The 18,611-nt window shown below is 40.5% G+C and overlaps 1 long non-coding RNA gene across 1 annotated transcript; it reads left to right on the forward strand.

Moving 5' to 3' along the window:
- Positions 1 to 5,354: 5,354 nt before the first annotated feature.
- Positions 5,355 to 15,345, forward strand: LOC120542502. Its single transcript, XR_005636196.1, has 3 exons — positions 5,355 to 5,465; positions 14,046 to 14,263; positions 14,396 to 15,345. It is a non-coding gene; the product is annotated as an uncharacterized LOC120542502 (long non-coding RNA).
- Positions 15,346 to 18,611: the final 3,266 nt, after the last annotated feature.

The following is an 18,611-nucleotide window of genomic DNA, read 5'->3' on the forward strand; positions in this document are numbered from 1 at the left end:
AAGAGCACTTCTTACTTCCCCAGTTCCTAGTTACACAAGCATGCCTCAGTATAGCCTCCTGACTTTAATGGCAGAAATGCATGAGCTCTGAAAGCACTTTTAGGAGATGAGAAACGTCATGTCATTTTCTAACCCACTTAATCAAGACCAGGGTAGGGGGAGGCAGTTTGCAGGAGCCTATTCCAGCCAGCAAAGGGTGCCAAGACAGGAACAAACCCTGAGCAGGATGCCAGTCCATTGTAAGGCAAACACACACTTGTGCCAATTTAGCATTGTCAATCCACCTAACCTGCATATCTTTGGACACCAGGAAGAAACCCACACAGACACAGGTAGAACATGCAGTCTCCGTGCAGGGATGTAAACCCTCATCTCCTTACTACAAAGCTGCAGCGCTACCACAGTGTCTCCCTTACAAGAAATATAATTGTTAGAAATACAAAGTTGTCTTAAAGACAGGGTGACTATATTATACTTGTGTAGCTGCATTTTTCCAATATTACCAAAGTTCAGAAGCTCTACCATACAAAATGGGATTCAGCAAAAGCCTGACACGTCAAAATGATTCCACAGACAAAATATCTTTGTTTTTAAAAGCTTTAGTAACAATTCAAAATAAAACAGTGCACACAAAAAAGAAAAAATTGTTAAAGCAATAAAAAAGAAAAGTTCTGTTTAAAGCTTAAAATTCTTGTTTCATTTTTAATCGTTACAAATCACTTCAAAACGTTTCTGAACCATTTCAAAACGGTCAGAAAACTGTATGCCTATCCCATTTCTAACCTGAAAATGGGTGTTTTTAAAATCCCTGTGCACTGGGACGTATTCTAAACAGCAACTGACTCAATTATCACACTGTATCTTAATTATGGTCAAAAAGTTCTATCTCATACTAACTTACAGGGGGAAAAGACTATACCATTGTCTATGACTATGAAAGAAATTTATATTCTACTAGAGGGGCAAGCCCCCCTGGCGCTTTCGCTGCCCAACCCCCAGTTGAGGCCAGTCTGTCGCTCGCGTTGTGAAGAGGAGGGCTAAATGCACCTCAAGGAGATGTGGTCGCTCCTCGGAAACCCCTTCTTAAACGGTGATACAATGGGAAGTAAATAAAAAAAAATTTTTTACCTCCTCTTTGCTCAATCAGCTGCTGGCTTGCTGCTGCCGTGCCATGTAATCTGCATCTCACACGGTGCTTCGAACATTTAAAAGCCTGTACGGCAGCTGTCCTACTCTTTGTCTTTTATTTCCGGCCCTCTTGGTTAAGTTTTGTCTCGCGGGACGTTAGTTCTTGATATTTTTTTGTTTTTTTAACGGAATAAGAATCTGAAAATCTAACAGCATCTAAAGTTCGATAAATTCTGAAAAGAATGATACCAAACATATATATGCAGGTTTTAAAATAAGCCAGATTTAAAGCATGACATAAAACGTCACATAAAATTGTTGCACAAAATTGTTGCACTTTTAAGCTTAGGATTTTATATATAGAGAGTAGATTAAAATGCAGCAAACACTAACTGAAAGCTTTAATTTTATAGGATTGATTATTACAACTTGGATTAGCTTTATAAGATCAGTTTAAAAAAAATTAAAAAGCTAACCAGAGGAGAAGACAGAAAGGGGGAAAAGTCAATCCAAGAATACCCAGAATTATGGCTGTCACTTCAAAGCAATGCAAGAAATGGGCAGTACCATGTTGTTTGGTGTTCAAACTTTATTTTGCTTTTGATTTATGACACTGCCTATTTTGATATATTTTGTTTATACCTGAGAGGAAATTAACTTTTTGCATGACCTTTATATGTCAGAGTGCAAGGTCAGCCATTATACAGCCACTTCTGGAGCTATGTTCAGTTTAAGGGCCTTGTTAAAGGGCCCAACAGAGTAGGATCCCTTCTGGCAGTAATGGGATTTGAACTGGCAACCTTCCAGATTCAAGCACAGAGCCACCACTCCATCTCTTTGACATATAATACATGATACATACATAATACATACAAGTCACATCAACCAGGTGGGTGCTACACATTGGTGGTGGTTAACCCCTTGTTGCCTAAATTTATTTACAATTATATAAAAAAAGAAATGATTTGTGTTTTTACTGTCAACCATATGCTAAATTAAGTGGAGATTGTGAATATTTGAATTTGAATATAGCACACAAGCGAATAATAAGCTGGTACGTATTTTTATCTATCAAATTTGGACAATTTCTTGAAATTAGCAGCCAAAATCCATGTGCACGGCTACACCAACACTTTGCTTCCATCAGGCGGATGTAGTTTCCACTATCACTGCTAGATAGCATGACCAGTGCTTCCAGTACGATCCTTGGTATGTATCAAGTACGCATCGACCGGCATTGGTGGGATACATACCCCACCTCGGCTGCATTCAGGCTAGAAGCGGTTTGAAGTGATTTCGCAACAATCGTCTACAAGGGGGTTAAAGAAGCTCCCTACTCTCTATGTAAAGCACTTTCAGTAATATGAAAAGCACTATGTAAATGTCAAAAATTATTATTATGATAAATGTGTAACTTTTCTCTTGCCTGTTATGGTGGTCTGCCTAAATTTCCTGAGGTTACAGGAAGGGGAAGTGCTGAACTACAGTAGCCGACAGTGAGGTAAGAGTATGGGACTTAAGGCATTCTGTTGAGGTCTACATAATAAAGATTAGAAATGGGACTTGGGTCACCTTAGAAAGCTCAAACAACAATACATCATACAGATAATAAACTAGTTACTAAAAAAATGTCTTTAAACATTCACTTTAATTGTTTCTTAACACTCCTGGATCGGCTAAGTAGGTTTAAAAATTAATGGCTTAGATTTGTTTTATGAGGTGCAGGATGGAGTCATACAGTAGGTGCTGTCAGTGGACTACAGAGGAAGAGTATGCATTTTCTGTAGAAGTGGGTTGATTACAGCATATAATGTACAACATGTGTCAAAAAAGATGGTAGAAGCAAGAAGGTGTCAGAAGCAGCATACATCTCGGAAGAAATTGCCATCATGTGCATGTAAAGCCACCCAGAGCATTCTTTTCTGCAATTGCTGTTTTGGGACCTGTTTGTTCTTTGTTAATGGGGTATGTGAAAAAGTGACATCATTATGTTAGAATACGTGCAATGGGCAGGAACTGATGTGATTAAGCTTTGAAGTACAAGCTTTCAGCTGCTGAGTCTCCATTTGGTGACATCACCTTGGTCTTTGTCCACTCTTTTATACTGCATACCTCATTTTAATAAATCTATATTTTATGAGCACTAGAAAGTAGGTTTGAAATGTAGATTATGCAAGAATTTGGTTATTTTATTTACTGAAAGGGCTTATTCATCACTTATAAACTTTTATAATGGAAATGTCTCTTTTAGTGAAAAAGAAAAAGACAATACACAAAAATATGTTAAAGACAGCTTAAATTCCTTTAAAATAATGGAATAAAATAAGTCAATGTACAGAAAAGCATGTATTAGGAAACTAAATCCCATATATAAATTTCACCCTCTACATGTACATCCCACACTGTAGCCAAAAGACCATATACACAAAAGAATCTCTTTATCATTATCTCCACCATTTAGGGAATTGGTGGCTTTCTTGTAAAGTTTAATATTGGTAGCTCAGAACAACTTCAAAGACACTGATATTATGAAAGTGAACAGTTGATCTCCTGGTCTTACTCTTACCAAATCATGGGTAGTTGGTTCCACTAGGTGGCAGGATTAAGTCATGTCATGTAGAATGCAGAATTAGTAATTGCATAAGCTGACGGTTTTCTTTGTCATGATTAATCTTCATTAAAATGTACAAACTTCAAAGAGCAGCTGGCAACATCTGGCAAGTGGGTAGCTTAAAAGTAAGCAAAGCAACAGACCACCTTTACAGTTAAAGATCTATTATCTGATGTAGCGTATAAGGCAATAACAATTCTAAACGAACAGGATAATATTTGTTCATGGATTTTAATTTATCTTTTTTTGTGCGTTTCCAAGTACTTTGAAAATGTTTTGTTGGCTGTGACCTAGTACAGCAGACATGCATACAGGTGATGAGTCTGTATAGCCTGAAAAAACATTCAAAGGATACAAAAATAAGGTAGACTCTATCCCACAGAAGCAGGCATCAGTCATGACAACAAATTTATTATCATTGTAACAAAATCTGCTGTGTTATGTGGTGTGTTTCATAGCAAACACTAGCAAAACATCCTGTTAAAGCAGATAACAGAACAATACACGTGCAAAAAGACAGTACAATAAACAATTGGCAGAATGTCAAGTCAAAAGCTCAAAATGAAGGCTTATTAAGTGTGGGACATTTACAAGTCTTCCTCTAATGCAATGTTAGGTTTTGTGTTCTCAGTGGTTAGCTAGTCTCAGAGAGCCAGGCATGTTTCTCCAATGACACGTCCATTTAAAAGTGTGTTGTGAATAGTGGCGAAATCCTGCACTGCAAAGGCTACACCCACAGGTCGTCTTCCTAAAACACCCGCTCCCAGTCTGTCCGTACATTTTAAATTGCCACCGGGGTTTCAGGGACAGAGCAAAAGATGGTGTGTATTATTTAATTTGCACGTTGTAATGAGTGCTGTGAAAGTGCAGACAGACAGACACGTAGACTACTGCAGCTACTGGGCTGCACATGTTTGAGAAATGCCTCTGTCTGCTATGATATCTTTCTTGTGATTTCAACTATTGTATCGCTATATGATTTAATAACAGCAAATAAAGTTTAGATAAGAAATGTGGTCTATTGTGACACAGCATGTTAAAACGCTTCGGCCATTTTGTCATGACACGTTTGCATTTCCAATTATATAGTAATGTTAAATTTCTTTATTTATTTGTGTAGAAGTGCAGTCTGAAGGTTGATTCTATGCAGTCTCATCTGTGCATCTACTGGTGCTGTTATGCAGATATGTTGATTTGGGTGTTTTGAGTTGTAGCAGTGCCACATAGGTGGTTTCATTTGTTTATAGGCATGTCTTGTTTGCTGTTTGTTGAATGTTAATAATAACACGTTGCGCAGATTCTTGTTTGAAAATATGGAGTCTTTAAACAGGTATGTACGGGTTTGGAGGGGCTTATGGGATTTGTATATTTGGGTTTGTAGGCACTGTACACATAAAACCAGAAGAGAAGGATGTGGCTGCACTTTTTTATTTGCTCATATTTTGACTGACTTCATCTTCAGCAGCAGTTAAACCCCTTTACCAACTGGCACTGAGGTAGGTTCTTTTTTCCCCAATCCAGTTCACCGATGCTCTTTGTGAAGCCCATTTATCTTCTGGACTCTGATGGTAGGACTGTGTTCTCTATCCATTTTCCAGGAAACAGTTAACTAATGGGGAGTACTATGCCACATCTTTCCATCCATTAACTGGTGATTGAATTTGAAGATCCACCTTCATTACCTACTGTAAAGACTTTTTTTCAGGACAGTAAATATCATCAGGAGGTTTGTTCATGATGTTCGTTTAGTAGTTATAGTAGTTATGTCATTTATGTCATCACCTTTCTTGGTTGTGTCTGTAATTAGTTGTTATAGTAAATAAGCAATATATGTATATACAGTGGTGTGAAAAACTATTTGCCCCCTTCCTGTTTTCTTATTCTTTTGCATGTTTGTCACACAAAATGTTTCTGATCATCAAACACATTTAACCATTAGTCAAATATAACACAAGTAAACACAAAATGCAGTTTTTAAATTATGGTTTTTATTATTTAGGGATAAAAAAAATCCAAACCTACATGGCCCTGTGTGAAAAAGTAATTGCCCCTTGTTAAAAATAACCTAACTGTGGTGTATCACACCTGAGTTCAATTTCCGTAGCCACCCCCAGGCCTGATTACTGTCACACCTGTTTCAATCAAGAAATCACTTAAATAGGAGCTGCCTGACACAGAGAAGTAGACCAAAAGCACCTCAAAAGCTAGACATCATGCCAAGATCCAAAGAAATTCAGGAACAAATGAGAACAGAAGTAATTGAGATCTATCAGTCTGGTAAAGGTTATAAAACCATTTCTAAAGCTTTGGGACTCCAGCAAACCACAGTGAGAGCCATTATCCACAAATGGCAAAAACATGGAACAGTGGTGAACCTTCCCAGGAGTGGCCGGCCGACCAAAATTACCCCAAGAGCGCAGAGACGACTCATCCGAGGGGTCACAAAAGACCCCAGGACAACGTCTAAAGAACTGCAGGCCTCACTTGCCTCAATTAAGGTCAGTGTTCACGACTCCACCATAAGAAAGAGACTGGGCAAAACGGCCTGCATGGCAGATTTCCAAGACGCAAACCACTGTTAAGCAAAAAGAACATTAGGGCTCGTCTCAATTTTGCTAAGAAACATCTCAATGATTGCCAAGACTTTTGGGAAAATACCTTGTGGACTGATGAGACAAAAGTTGAACTTTTTGGAAGGCAAATGTCCCGTTACATCTGGCGTAAAAGGAACACAGCATTTCAGAAAAAGAACATCATACCAACAGTAAAATATGGTGGTGGTAGTATGATGGTATGGGGTTGTTTTGCTGCTTCAGGACCTGGAAGGCTTGCTGTGATAGATGGAATCATGAATTCTACTGTCTACCAAAAAATCCTGAAGGAGAATGTCTGGCCATCTGTTCGTCAACTCAAGCTGAAGCGATCTTGGGTGCTGCAACAGGACAATGACCCAAAACACACCAGCAAATCCACCTCTGAATGGCTGAAGAAAAACAAAATGAAGACTTTGGAGTGGCCTAGTCAATGTCCTGACCTGAATCCAATTGAGATGCTATGGCATGACCTTAAAAAGGTGGTTCATGCTAGAAAACCCTCAAATAAAGCTGAATTACAACAATTCTGCAAAGATGAGTGGGACAAAATTCCTCCAGAGCGCTGTAAAATACTCCTTGCAAGTTATCGCAAACGCTTGATTGCAGTTATTGCTGCTAAGGGTGGCCCAACCAGTTATTAGGTTCAGGGGCAATTACTTTTTCACACAGGGCCATGTAGGTTTGGATTTTTTTTTCTCCCTAAATAATAAAAAACATCATTTAAAAACTGCATTTTGTGTTTACTTGTGTTATATTTGACTAATGGTTAAATGTGTTTGATGATCAGAAACATTTTGTGTGACAAACATGCAAAAGAATAAGAAATCAGGAAGGGGGCAAAGAGTTTTTCACACCACTGTATATTAGACAGTGTCTATAGACAGATGCTAGAGGCACACTGATAAAAACACAAATGTTTTTATTTTTTTCTTCACCGCATGGGAAATGCATTCCCTGTTTCCCACTTGCACAACACAGTCCCACAAGCACAATACCAATACATTCTCTTCTTCTCTTTTCTCCTCCACTCCTCCTCGGCAAACTTCGTCCACCTTCCACCTGGCTCTGGCTCACCAAGTACTGTCCACTGGTCCCTTATATAAGGCACCCGGATGGGCTTCAAGTGCTCGTTGCCCAACTTCTGGTAGCACTTCGAGGTGTGGTGGAAGAACCACCCACACGGGCTCAGAAACAGCTTCAGTGCTCCCTGCCGGTGCCCCCAGATCCCAACAGGGCTGTATCAGAGTCCATCTCCCATGAAGTCCTGCGGGAGTCCACGGTATGGCTGCCACCCAGGGGGACTGCCATCTAGTGCTTCGGGGGAGGTAGTGTTCTGTCCACACTGTCTCCCCTGGTCCTTCCATAGCAGAGGAATCCCGGCTGGGCAAGAGCCCCAGCCATTTATGACAATGTATACAGTATATATCTATATATATATTTGTTGCTGAATATATTACATTTATTTGGACATTTTTTCTGGTGTGTTGTTAAAATTCAGGTGTCAGGGTGGAAACACTGTAAGGCTTGGGTGTTGGCCTGATTCTGTCTGTCCCTCATTTTAAAAGCTTCAGCACTACACAAATCTGGTGGCAAACTCTGCACCCTCCTAGAAGTCAGGGTTTGCTACAGAGTATTGAAATCTACATCTACTGGGGCTCTTTGTTATCAGCTCTCTTAGCGGTAGTCCTTCTGATGGAATGCGACACACTGCTCATTTCAAATACATATTTAGCTGTTTATATTTTCATTAACATAGCTGCCAATTCTTTCAAGCTTACATCGACTCCTATACTATTGTCATAACACTGAACAACACAGAGCACTCAGCACCTGTGACAACATATTCATGATTATCATTCATCTCACTGATGTTGTTGAGTACCAATGTATAATGTGATGATAGACGAAGGTTTTTATCTTGCATGAGGTTATTTTTATTTTTAAAATGTGTAATGTGCTCTCTGTGCATGCAGCACACATTTATATGTCTAACTCGGTTTTCTTAGGAGACTTTTTAACTGTTCATTGAAAAACAGAAGCTTGCTGTCTGTCGGATGAGATTAACAAAATGACCTCTGACCTTTGTAGTTCAAAATCACTGCCCCTAATTTGAGTGTTGCCTTCATGAGACATTCAATCAGTGCAGATATGTGTAACTCAGTGAACCGTATAATTGTTTCCACCCAGTTTTAAGCAAAACTCACTCGAGGTTGTCTCCAGACATATATATGTCTGGCTTCAGTGAGACTAGCAGTTGGTAGAGAAAGTAGTAAGTTGGGCTGCTCCAAGAGATTTCATCATTTAAGGCCAGCTTCTGCTGATAGTTAAGTGTGCTATTCAATCAGAAGCATTATACCACCTCATTGTCTGCAGGATCAGAAATTACCTATAGCATGGATGGATCCCAAGTGCAGGGAGCCCTGGGCCTGACAAGATATTGGGTCTCCATTCCCCAAGACCTGCTGTTTGCCAATATGACCTATAGGCTGTCAAGGATGCCGGGGCGATGACCCGGCGGGGATGCCTTGGAGGACCTGAAGAGGTTGTGTGCCCACCTGGACTACATGGGGGCCACCACCCTGGTGGCTTTGGGGGCCACGGGTAGAGGGCTTGGAAGCCCAACCCTGTATGGGCCCATGGTCACCGCCAGGAAGTGCCCTGATGCCTTGGGAACCCTGGACCTCAGCACTTCCTCCACACCAGGAAGTGCTGAGGGGAAAAGGAGCAGGGACACCCGGAGTGCTTCGGGGTACAGCCAGCACTTCCGCCACACGGGGGCGTGTCGGTGGGAGATTACCGGGAAGCACCTGGAGCACATCCAGGTGTGAATAAAAGGGGCCACCTCCCTTCATTCGAGGCTGGAGTCGGGAGAGAAGAGAGGACTGAGCTTGCTGGAGGAGGCAAGGAGGCGGCCTGAAGAGAGTAAGGCGTTTTGTGGCCAGGACTTTGGGGGTTTTGTGCGCACTTAAAAACTTGTAAATAATTGTAAATAAACGTGTTGTGGTGGGTCCCATTCACAAGGCATAAAGAGTATGTTATTCAAACTTCAGTATTTGGTTTCTTGTATTTAGAGGAAATCAAACACAATCTGATAACTTCATTAAACTTACTGAATAAATAGCACAAACAGTACAACATAACTTACAAAATAATTTGCATCAGGATTAGTAGGATTTACTTGAAAAGCTGGAAATTTGGGGGATAAAAGACAAAAACCTATGCACACTTTGCATTCAATTCACAGTAAACCCCTCAATAACACACATTGGCAGATAATGGATCATATCTAGTCTGTGTTCCTTCACTGCAATATTTTGCAAAAAACATAATCAGTAATTCACGTAAACTAAGACCTGAAGCTGAATGAAGATCGCAGCACTGGATTTGATGGACAGTCCAGTCACAAGCTACTCTTAACATCCATTGCTGAGCCATCAACTGAATGAAGTAAAACCAAAATGTTATGGCCATCAACATAATCTCTCTTTGATAGCCTGTGTAGAAATAGAGAAACAGCTACAGCCACAAAAGAGAATTCCCATTGACAAAACATATAGCAATTAGAGGATATACTTGGGCTGCTTTAACAACAGAGTATGCAGTAAGTCATCGGTACTTTATATAGCACATTTAATAATATGATGTTTATCTCTGCATTACTTTTGTGACTTGTGTCTCCTGAACCTGTCTTAACTGTAGCGGAAAAAATGTTTTCAGTATATGAGATGTTGACACCACCCAAAATATATATATTTTTTCTTTTTTGTGACTGTCTATTAATTTTTTAACCATTACAGATACTTGAATGCCAGATTAATCAAAATTCAAAAAGCTCAAAATATTTTTGCATGCTGACAGTTTCTGTTCACAGATTGTAAGGTTGCTGAACAGCCAATCATAATAAGTAATAATAATGATACATTTTATGTATAAAGCTCATTCCCATAAGAAATAAATATTGCTAAAATAAACCTGAATTAACACTAACCACAACTGGTTTAGTCTTAGTAAACTAGCTACCTATATGACAAATAAGTTCTGAGCTTTTTTATGTAAGAAAGTGTTGAGGTAATGTCATACCGTATTCACTACCCACTGACTATACTCACAGGGCCCTAAATCTTTACCACTGCACCTGGGTTCAGTTTCTGAGGCTCAGTTGGCTTAAGTCTCATGAAAGCCCCTCTGACCTTTGGATCCTTGATTATGGTCTAACTGGCCCATTCATGGATTCATGTATGACTGATAGTAACAGTTTTTAGTCTCAATGAATTCCAGAGAAAAGCTTATTACTCTCCCAGCTTTTTATTTAAGTGGGTTTTTTTTCTGTAACCCAGAAGCTAATTCTTATTCATCCACTGTCTGAACCAACCACTTCAACTGTAGATTGCAGGGAACCAAAACCTTCAGGCATGAGGCAGCTTCACACGCTTTGACATGCAGTCACACTGGGCCAGATTAGTTTTCCCAGAAAATGTGTTATGCCATGTTTTGGGAATGTGAGACGAAACCAGGTGACCAGGAGAAAACTGACATTGACACGATAAGAATATGTAAACATACAGTGTACGGTTGTTTCTGATACATCATAGACAACCATCAACACCCAAAATTCACTTCACATACAACACCTAAACTCACCACTGCTGTAAAGCTCTTTACGTAATCATAGTATGTCCAAAACATGCATTCCTTGTGCAAAATAAGAATTTTATATCTGTAATTTACTAACATTGCCATTAAAGTCTGTTTTGACAATTCTTTTAGAACATGACACACAACACTTACAGTTTTTATCCAAGTCAAGTGAAGTTGGGAAGCATGCACTGGTACAGTGCGTTGCCGCACCCACCACACGGCAAAACAACTTGGGATCCCGGTTGGCAACCCCCCAGGCAGACACATGGTCCAGTCCTACCCACCGAAATGAACCTCCATCTGCTGCAGCCAGGTGTTATGTGGGCGACCCCTTGGCCTGGTCCAGCCACTTGGGTCTCCAACAATGAGGATCTTATGAGCCGGTTCACCCTCAGGGAAATACACCACATGGCCGTAGTGCCATAACTGATGCTCCCTCACAATGCAGGTAATATGCCTCATTTGGGACTCCATTAGCAACTGCTCATTCAACACAAAGTCAAACCAATGGTACCCAAGGATTTTTCCAGAGAGACACAGTACCAAAGGAGTCCAGTCTTCGTCTCAGGTCACTGGATAGCGTCCATGTCTCACAACCATATAGTAAGACAGGAAACACCAAGACTCTAAAGACTTGGACCTTCGTCTTTTTGCATAGATATTGGGAGCGCCACACACCCCTTTCCAGCGACTTCATGACCCCCCCATGCTCTCCCAATCCGTCTACTGACTTCACAGGAACAGTCACCAGAGACATGAATGTCACTGCCAAGGTAAGCAAACCTCTTAACAAGGTCAACACTCTATCTGCAAACAGACACACTGCTGATGGATGTGCCCAAGAGGTCATTAAAGGCCTGGATCTTAGTTTTTATCCAGGACACTCGCAAGCCCAGACACTTATCTCACAGGGCAACCTGGATATCATTGAGAGGAGTCACAGCGCACATCTCAATGGCAACTCTGGACTGTAATGGGAACTGAGAAAGACGGCTCTGAGGGCAGATAAAGCGGCAATTGTTAGCGGAATCTGTGAGCAAGTGACACACGTCCTGCTTACAGAGGAATCAAAGCATTACGCACATCTGAATCTGTTCCTCGGAGAGTCGTAGTCAGGGTAGCTGATGGAACGGTCCTTACAGATGACACTGTAGTTGTGACACGCTGGGTTGGCTACTTTGAGCAGTTGTTCAAAGCTGCTCCTCTGCTAGGACGTTGGATATCTCTGGGTCCAAGGTTCTTGAGGCTGATCCTCCAAATAGCTGTGAACCACCCAATCTCACTGAAGGGGGGTAAGGGTGCAGAGATCTGTGTTATCCGGGTTGAACTTCTTCATGCTGGTGGTAAGGCTGTCCTCCTGGCATTGCAAGCAATCTTTGCTTCCTTTTGAGAGGCTGCCATCATCCTAACTGACTGGAAAACGGGACTTGTCGTCCCTATCTGGAAAGGGAAGGGTGATCGCATGGATTGCACACTGCTCTCGGTGCTGGGTAAGGTCCTTGCTAGGGTTGCCCTCAATAGGATCCGTGATCACTTGCTCACCTACCAGCGACCGAAACAGTCTTGTTTTACACCTAAGAAGTCTACCATCGACCGCATCCTGACACTGAGGGTTCTTATTGAGTGCAAACGCGAATATTGGCAGAGTTTCTTTGCAGCCTTTGTCAATTTTTGCAAAGCGTTTGACTCAGTTGATTGAGCTGCCCTGTGGGACATCCTCAGGGTTTGCGGGACACCCTCGAGGTTGCTGGATATCATGGCTGGCCTGTGAGTACTGCGAGAGCTGTGCAGAGTGGAGGCAGGACCTCTGCGTTTTTCCCAGTTGATTCTGGGGTTCGTCAGGGGTGTGTTCTTGCTTCTACTGTGTTCAATGCTTGTAGGGACTGGGTGTTGGGCATTGTCGTGGGGTCCAGCGGCTGTCGGGCATCTGTTGGTGAAGAAAGATTCATGGATCGACTTTGCTGACGATACTGTGATCTTTGTGGAGTCAATGGAGGCTCTGATCAGGGCGCTTGAGTGACTGAGTGAGGAGTCTGAGTGTCATGGCTTGCGAGTGTCCTGGAACAGTTTTATCCAGTACAGTGTAATTCAGTGAAGCATTTAGACACATTGTCCGGGCTAAGCAACATCAGGAACAAGCAAAAGGAAAGTACACATCTGAATAAATCTAAAGCAACCGCAAATTGTTACTTAGCAATGGCTAATTATTCAGAACAGGCTTGTGCTTTGTGAATTATTTTTTGAAAAAAGTCCTTTATGTTTTCAGAAAAGCCCATGCAAGAACCGCAAATCAGGCATTACATGAACAGACATCGTTGAATATAAATAACATATATTTACATATTGACAAATAAGGTATGCAGAAAGTTACTGTGGTTATATTTTTTCTTCTTGATGCCTTTTGTTTTTTTTTTATTTTTTTTTAAATTGGCAAGCCTTATGTGTGTACGAAATACCAAATTACCAAGGGACCTTTGTAATTTTTGTCCTGTCCAAATCATCTTTCTATGGACTGTGTGTTCACATCTCAGTAAAAGACTACAGAGCCTATTAGTTTCTATGAAAGTCCATAAAAAATAGCCCCAGGTTAAACTACAGTGCCGTGTAAATCAACATGTCAATAAAATTCAGTGATTTTTGTGGAAAAAATGAAGGCAGTCAAAGAACTTGTCCATGTTCTGTGTAACTTCTTTAAACTACTTTATAACCGTGTTTGGTCTAGATTGTGAACAGAGAAAGCTCCAAACACGGAATTCTTATGAAATGATTAATGCCTGTGGCATCGATAGGTAAACAACCCACTTGTGTCTTCTAGATCCATATTATTTTATATTATTTATATTATTCAAGACCCCATATTATCCTGTTGTAATCATTAGTAATGAATTAATTAATAAATTCACACCAACAAATTAATTTTCTCTATTTTTAATTATTCTCTGTTAACATCTAAATGTGACTTCTGATTTCATAAAACGCCATAACAAATTTGGCTGTATGTGTCATGACAGATTTCCAATCTTTTCTATTTAATAATTTGTCATACTGATTTGTAATTCTGTTACTCTTTGCAGTTGATTCTATATATCCTGGCCCACCAAAAGGAATATTGCAGAAAATACTTTTCCTGAAGTCAGACATGCTTCAACATTTTAATAGTGAGAGTTGGTACGAGAAGTTTAGAATGCCACAAGCTCTGGGATGACTTGGCCCTCTCATTCTGCCACAGTCCACTGTGATGAAAGCCCCAGTAATATTGGAGAAGAGAGTTGCAATTGCACTTTACAAGCCGGTAAGCAATAGTTACATAGTGTCACGTATAAGTTCCAGGGGACCACCTTTCCATGATCTGATGAGGTAATTCATACCAGTCTGGGACAAGCGAGACTGCTGGTGCTAACCATATGTTCTCCTTTCTCCATAGCTTACAGAAGCCACCCAAGAATGATGTTCCTTTAATGTGAGTAGTGATATTCTTCTACAATCTTCTACAGCTCTGTGATGGTCAGTTTTCTACTTTCTGTGTGCTGGGGTGGAGACATCACTTCATGAGAGACCCATCGAATCAACAAGTTAATTAAAAGGGCAGACTTGGTTACTGAACACACTTTGGACTCCCTGGAGGTAGTACCAAAGGAGACCGTTATGACAAAGGAAAAATTTGTGGGATAAATTCCAAATAGCAGCTCCACAAAATGGTAGTTCTGATGCCTTGCTGCAACGTTCATGCCCCAAGTGCTCCCTGCATTGGATTTACACTTTCTTAACATGAATGTTTGGGTTTCTCCGGATCCTCAAATTTCCTTCCATAGTTCAAGGACATGTAGATTAGGGGAATTGATATTATTCTTATTGGCACAGATGTGTGTATGTGTGTGTGTGTCCATTCTACAATGGACCAGTGTCCTGTCCAGGTATTGTTCCAGCTGAAAATGTAAGGCATGTGTAACAAACAATGCAATGGATAATGTTTCAGAACTATAGGCTGTGCTTTTTCTACAGAATCAACCCACTACAACCCACTAGGTGTGTGGATGGCACCGTACATCAGCATGTTGGCATGCTTTTACAGAAAGTTCCACGTAAAGAAATGAAAATGTGTTTTTAGCATAGATAAATTAACATTTGCTAACATTTTTTTTCTTAGAATTGGAATAAAAGTAATGTGTCACTAGTAAAATGGAATGGAATCTTTATTTTCAATGTACTTGTATTCTGTGCAGAAGTACAACACACCGAGTGTCCAGAAATGTATTGCATGAAGACAAACTGTAAATTGTAAGAGATATATGTTATTTTTTTCTCCTCCTACGTGACATAAAAAATGTGTATATTTGTAAGACTAATATGATGCATCTACCTGCTAAAATGTTAATGGACATACATAATGGAATGTTTTTTGGATATTCAGTTTAAAATTGTAATACACATATTAATGTATCTCTCTATTATAAAATAAAATCTTGAGATAAGACTATTTCCAAGAGATTTTTTCAAGTCCTGCGAGACGAGACTATTGCCAAGAAATTTTTTCAAGTCCCGTCCTCCTGTCTTCCATTTACTGTTAACAGCCCACGACCACAACCACGGTCCTCTCAAAATTTTTATGTTTTCCTCACTTTAAGTTCCCAATAAGAGAAGACTTATTATGTCCAAATCTTATTGAAGAATTTTATCCCGAAGGGTTATCAACAGAAGAAATGAGTACATGGGCAATCCTAGCACAGAGAAACAATAAAGTCAAATGAATTAATGCAAAAATTGTTGATCGGTTACATGGCAAATTGGTTAAATGCATATCAATAGACTATGCTGAAACAGTTAGTGGTGATGGTGCGGAAGATGAAAACATCAACTTACAATATCCCGTAGAATATCTACAACAATTAACACCGTTCGGTCTTCCACCGGCCGAATAACTGTTTAAAGAAGGATGTATCGTAATGTTATTGTGTAATTTATGTATTAGTGATAGGCTATGCAAAAAGACAAGATTGGTTTTATTCAAAGTTGGTCGAACAATTCTGACATGTAAAATTTTAACAGGCGACAAGAAAGGTAATGTAGTATATCTTCCGCGGATAACATTAGACACCAAAGGAGATCTTGATAGGCCATTCATATTAAAACGTATACAGATTCCCTTTAGAATAGCTTTTGCTATGACAATTAACAAATCACAGGGACAAACATTCGAAAAAGTCCCTCTAAGTTTATTTATTAGAGAAAAAAGAAACAATATTCACTCACGGGCATATGTTGCATTGTCACGATGTAACTCCAACCATGGAATCAAAATTCAAAGTGATATTGACAAAAAGTTAATTCCAAATAATGTTTTTATTGAAGTTTTACAGTAAAAGTGTAACTTTAAAAAGTATTTGAATGTTAATTTCAAAGCCAAACAGAACGAAAATGTATAACACAACGAATATCTCTAATGCAACATGAAACATAATTTTCTTTTCAATTTACTATTTTTTACTATGGTTAATTACACGCTCTAATGTAAAATAGTTAGGTTTATTATGCATATGTAACAATTCCTATGAAAATAACAATCTGTTTAAATTGTACATCCGCTTCCCCATAAGTGAGCAGCAGAGCTGCGAAGTGGCTAGTGCATAGCGGCCGCCCAGGGGTTGGCAAGCGAAGCGAGCAGGGGGCAGAGCCCCCTAGTTTAAGTAATGAAAACACTAGATTAAGGAAACATTAATAGGATAATTATAAAGAAACTGCTTTTGCTTTACTTAATATGTTACAAAATATAATAAATAGATATACACTGGTCAGAAATAATTAAGTGAACACTTAATTATCACAGTGTAACACCAAATCAATTAAGCTTCAGTGATATCAATCTGTCCTGTTAAGAAGTACAGTGGAACCTCTAGATACAAGTTTAATTCGTTCCAGCACTGAGCTTGTATAGCGAATTTCTTATATCTAGAACAAAACTTCCCCATTGAAAATAATGGAAATCCAGTTAATCCGTTCCGCACCCCCAAAAATATCAACATAAAGATTAATTTTCCTAACAAATAACACTGATAAATAAGTGTGGATACACTTTGTCTGCTGAGCGTCATGTGATCTTAACTGAGCTGATGGTTCTTCTCTCTCGTGCGCGTCTCCCTTTCCTTATATCTCTTGCTCGTTCGCTCGCGTGCCCCCCTCTCTCTCCTTATCTCTCTTGCTCGCTCGCTCGCACGCCCCCCTCTCTCTCCTCTTGAGGGTAGACAAAAACCAAGCAAAATGACCCCTTTTATTGGCTAACTAAAAAGATTACAATATGCAGGTTTTCGAGGCAACTCAGGCCCCTTCTTCAGGCAAGATGTAATCAAAGTTTGCATATTGTAATCTTTTTAGTTAGCTAATAAAAGGTGTCATTTTGCTTGGCTATTCTCTACATTCATAATGGCACAACACCCTAGTACTCCTCTTGAGGGCAATCGTCTCCTATTCTCCGTCTGCATTTCCGCAATATTTTTGGATACGCTTATACGGCGATCTGCTACAGCGAAACAATGAAATCACAAGTGCACAAATGTGTAGATCCTCACGCTATGGGAGAACAAGGAACACTGAGTGAGCTGACGGGCTGGCAGCATCAGCTTCGGTGAATCCCCGAGTCGAGGCAGATTGGGAAACGCGTCACGCATAACCACAGCCTGACTCGTGGCTCGTTACACGAGCCAATGCTCGTATTTACTGTAGATCCGATTTTTTTGCTCATACTTTCCTCTTATCTTGAATTTTTCGTATACAGAGGTGATCATATCTAGAGGTTCCACTGTATAAGTGATTGTGAATTAACTTTACCTTCCTTGGTGAAAATGAAAGTGAAATCAGGTGCACTGTAGAGGCAAAAGCAAGACAACCCACTAAAATGAAATGGTTTTCGTCCTGGTCGTGGAACAATGGACCAGCTCTACACCCTTAGCAGGGTACTGGATGGTGCATGGGAGTTTGCCCAACCAGTCTACATGTGTTTTGTGGACTTGGAAAAGGCGTTCGACTGTGTCCCTTGGGGAATCCTGTGGGGGGTGCTCCAGGAGTATGGGGTACCAGACCCCCTGATAAAAGCTGTTCAGTCCCTGTACAACTGGTGTCAGAGCTTGGTCCGCATTGCCGGCAGTAAGTCGAACCCGTTTCTAGTGAGAGTTGGACTCCGACAGGGCTGTCCTTTGTCACCGATTCTGTTCATAACTTTTACGGACAGAATTTCTAGGTACAGCCAGGGTGTTGAAGGGGTCCGATTTGGAGCACTTAGGATTGGGTCACTGCATTTTGCAAATGATGTTGTCCTGTTTGCTTCGTCAGGCCATGATCTTCAGCTCTATCTGAATCAGTTCGCAGCTGAGTGTGAAGCGGCTGGAATGGGAATCAGCACCTCCAAATCCGAGACCGTGGTCTTAAGCCGGAAAAGGGTGGAGTGCCCTCTCAGGGTTGGAGCGAGATCCTGCCCCTAGTGGAGGAGTTCAAGTATCTTGGGGTCTTGTTCAGGAGTGAGGGAAGAATGGAGCGTGAGATCGACAGGCTGATCGGTGCGGCATCCACAGTGATGTGGGCTCTGCATCGGTTTGTTGTGGTGAAAAAGGAGCTGAGCCAATTATGAGCCTTTTCTTACCCTCTGTTTC

Source organism: Polypterus senegalus, chromosome 13 (genome assembly GCF_016835505.1).
Source record: "Polypterus senegalus isolate Bchr_013 chromosome 13, ASM1683550v1, whole genome shotgun sequence".
NCBI lineage: Eukaryota > Metazoa > Chordata > Cladistia > Polypteriformes > Polypteridae > Polypterus > Polypterus senegalus.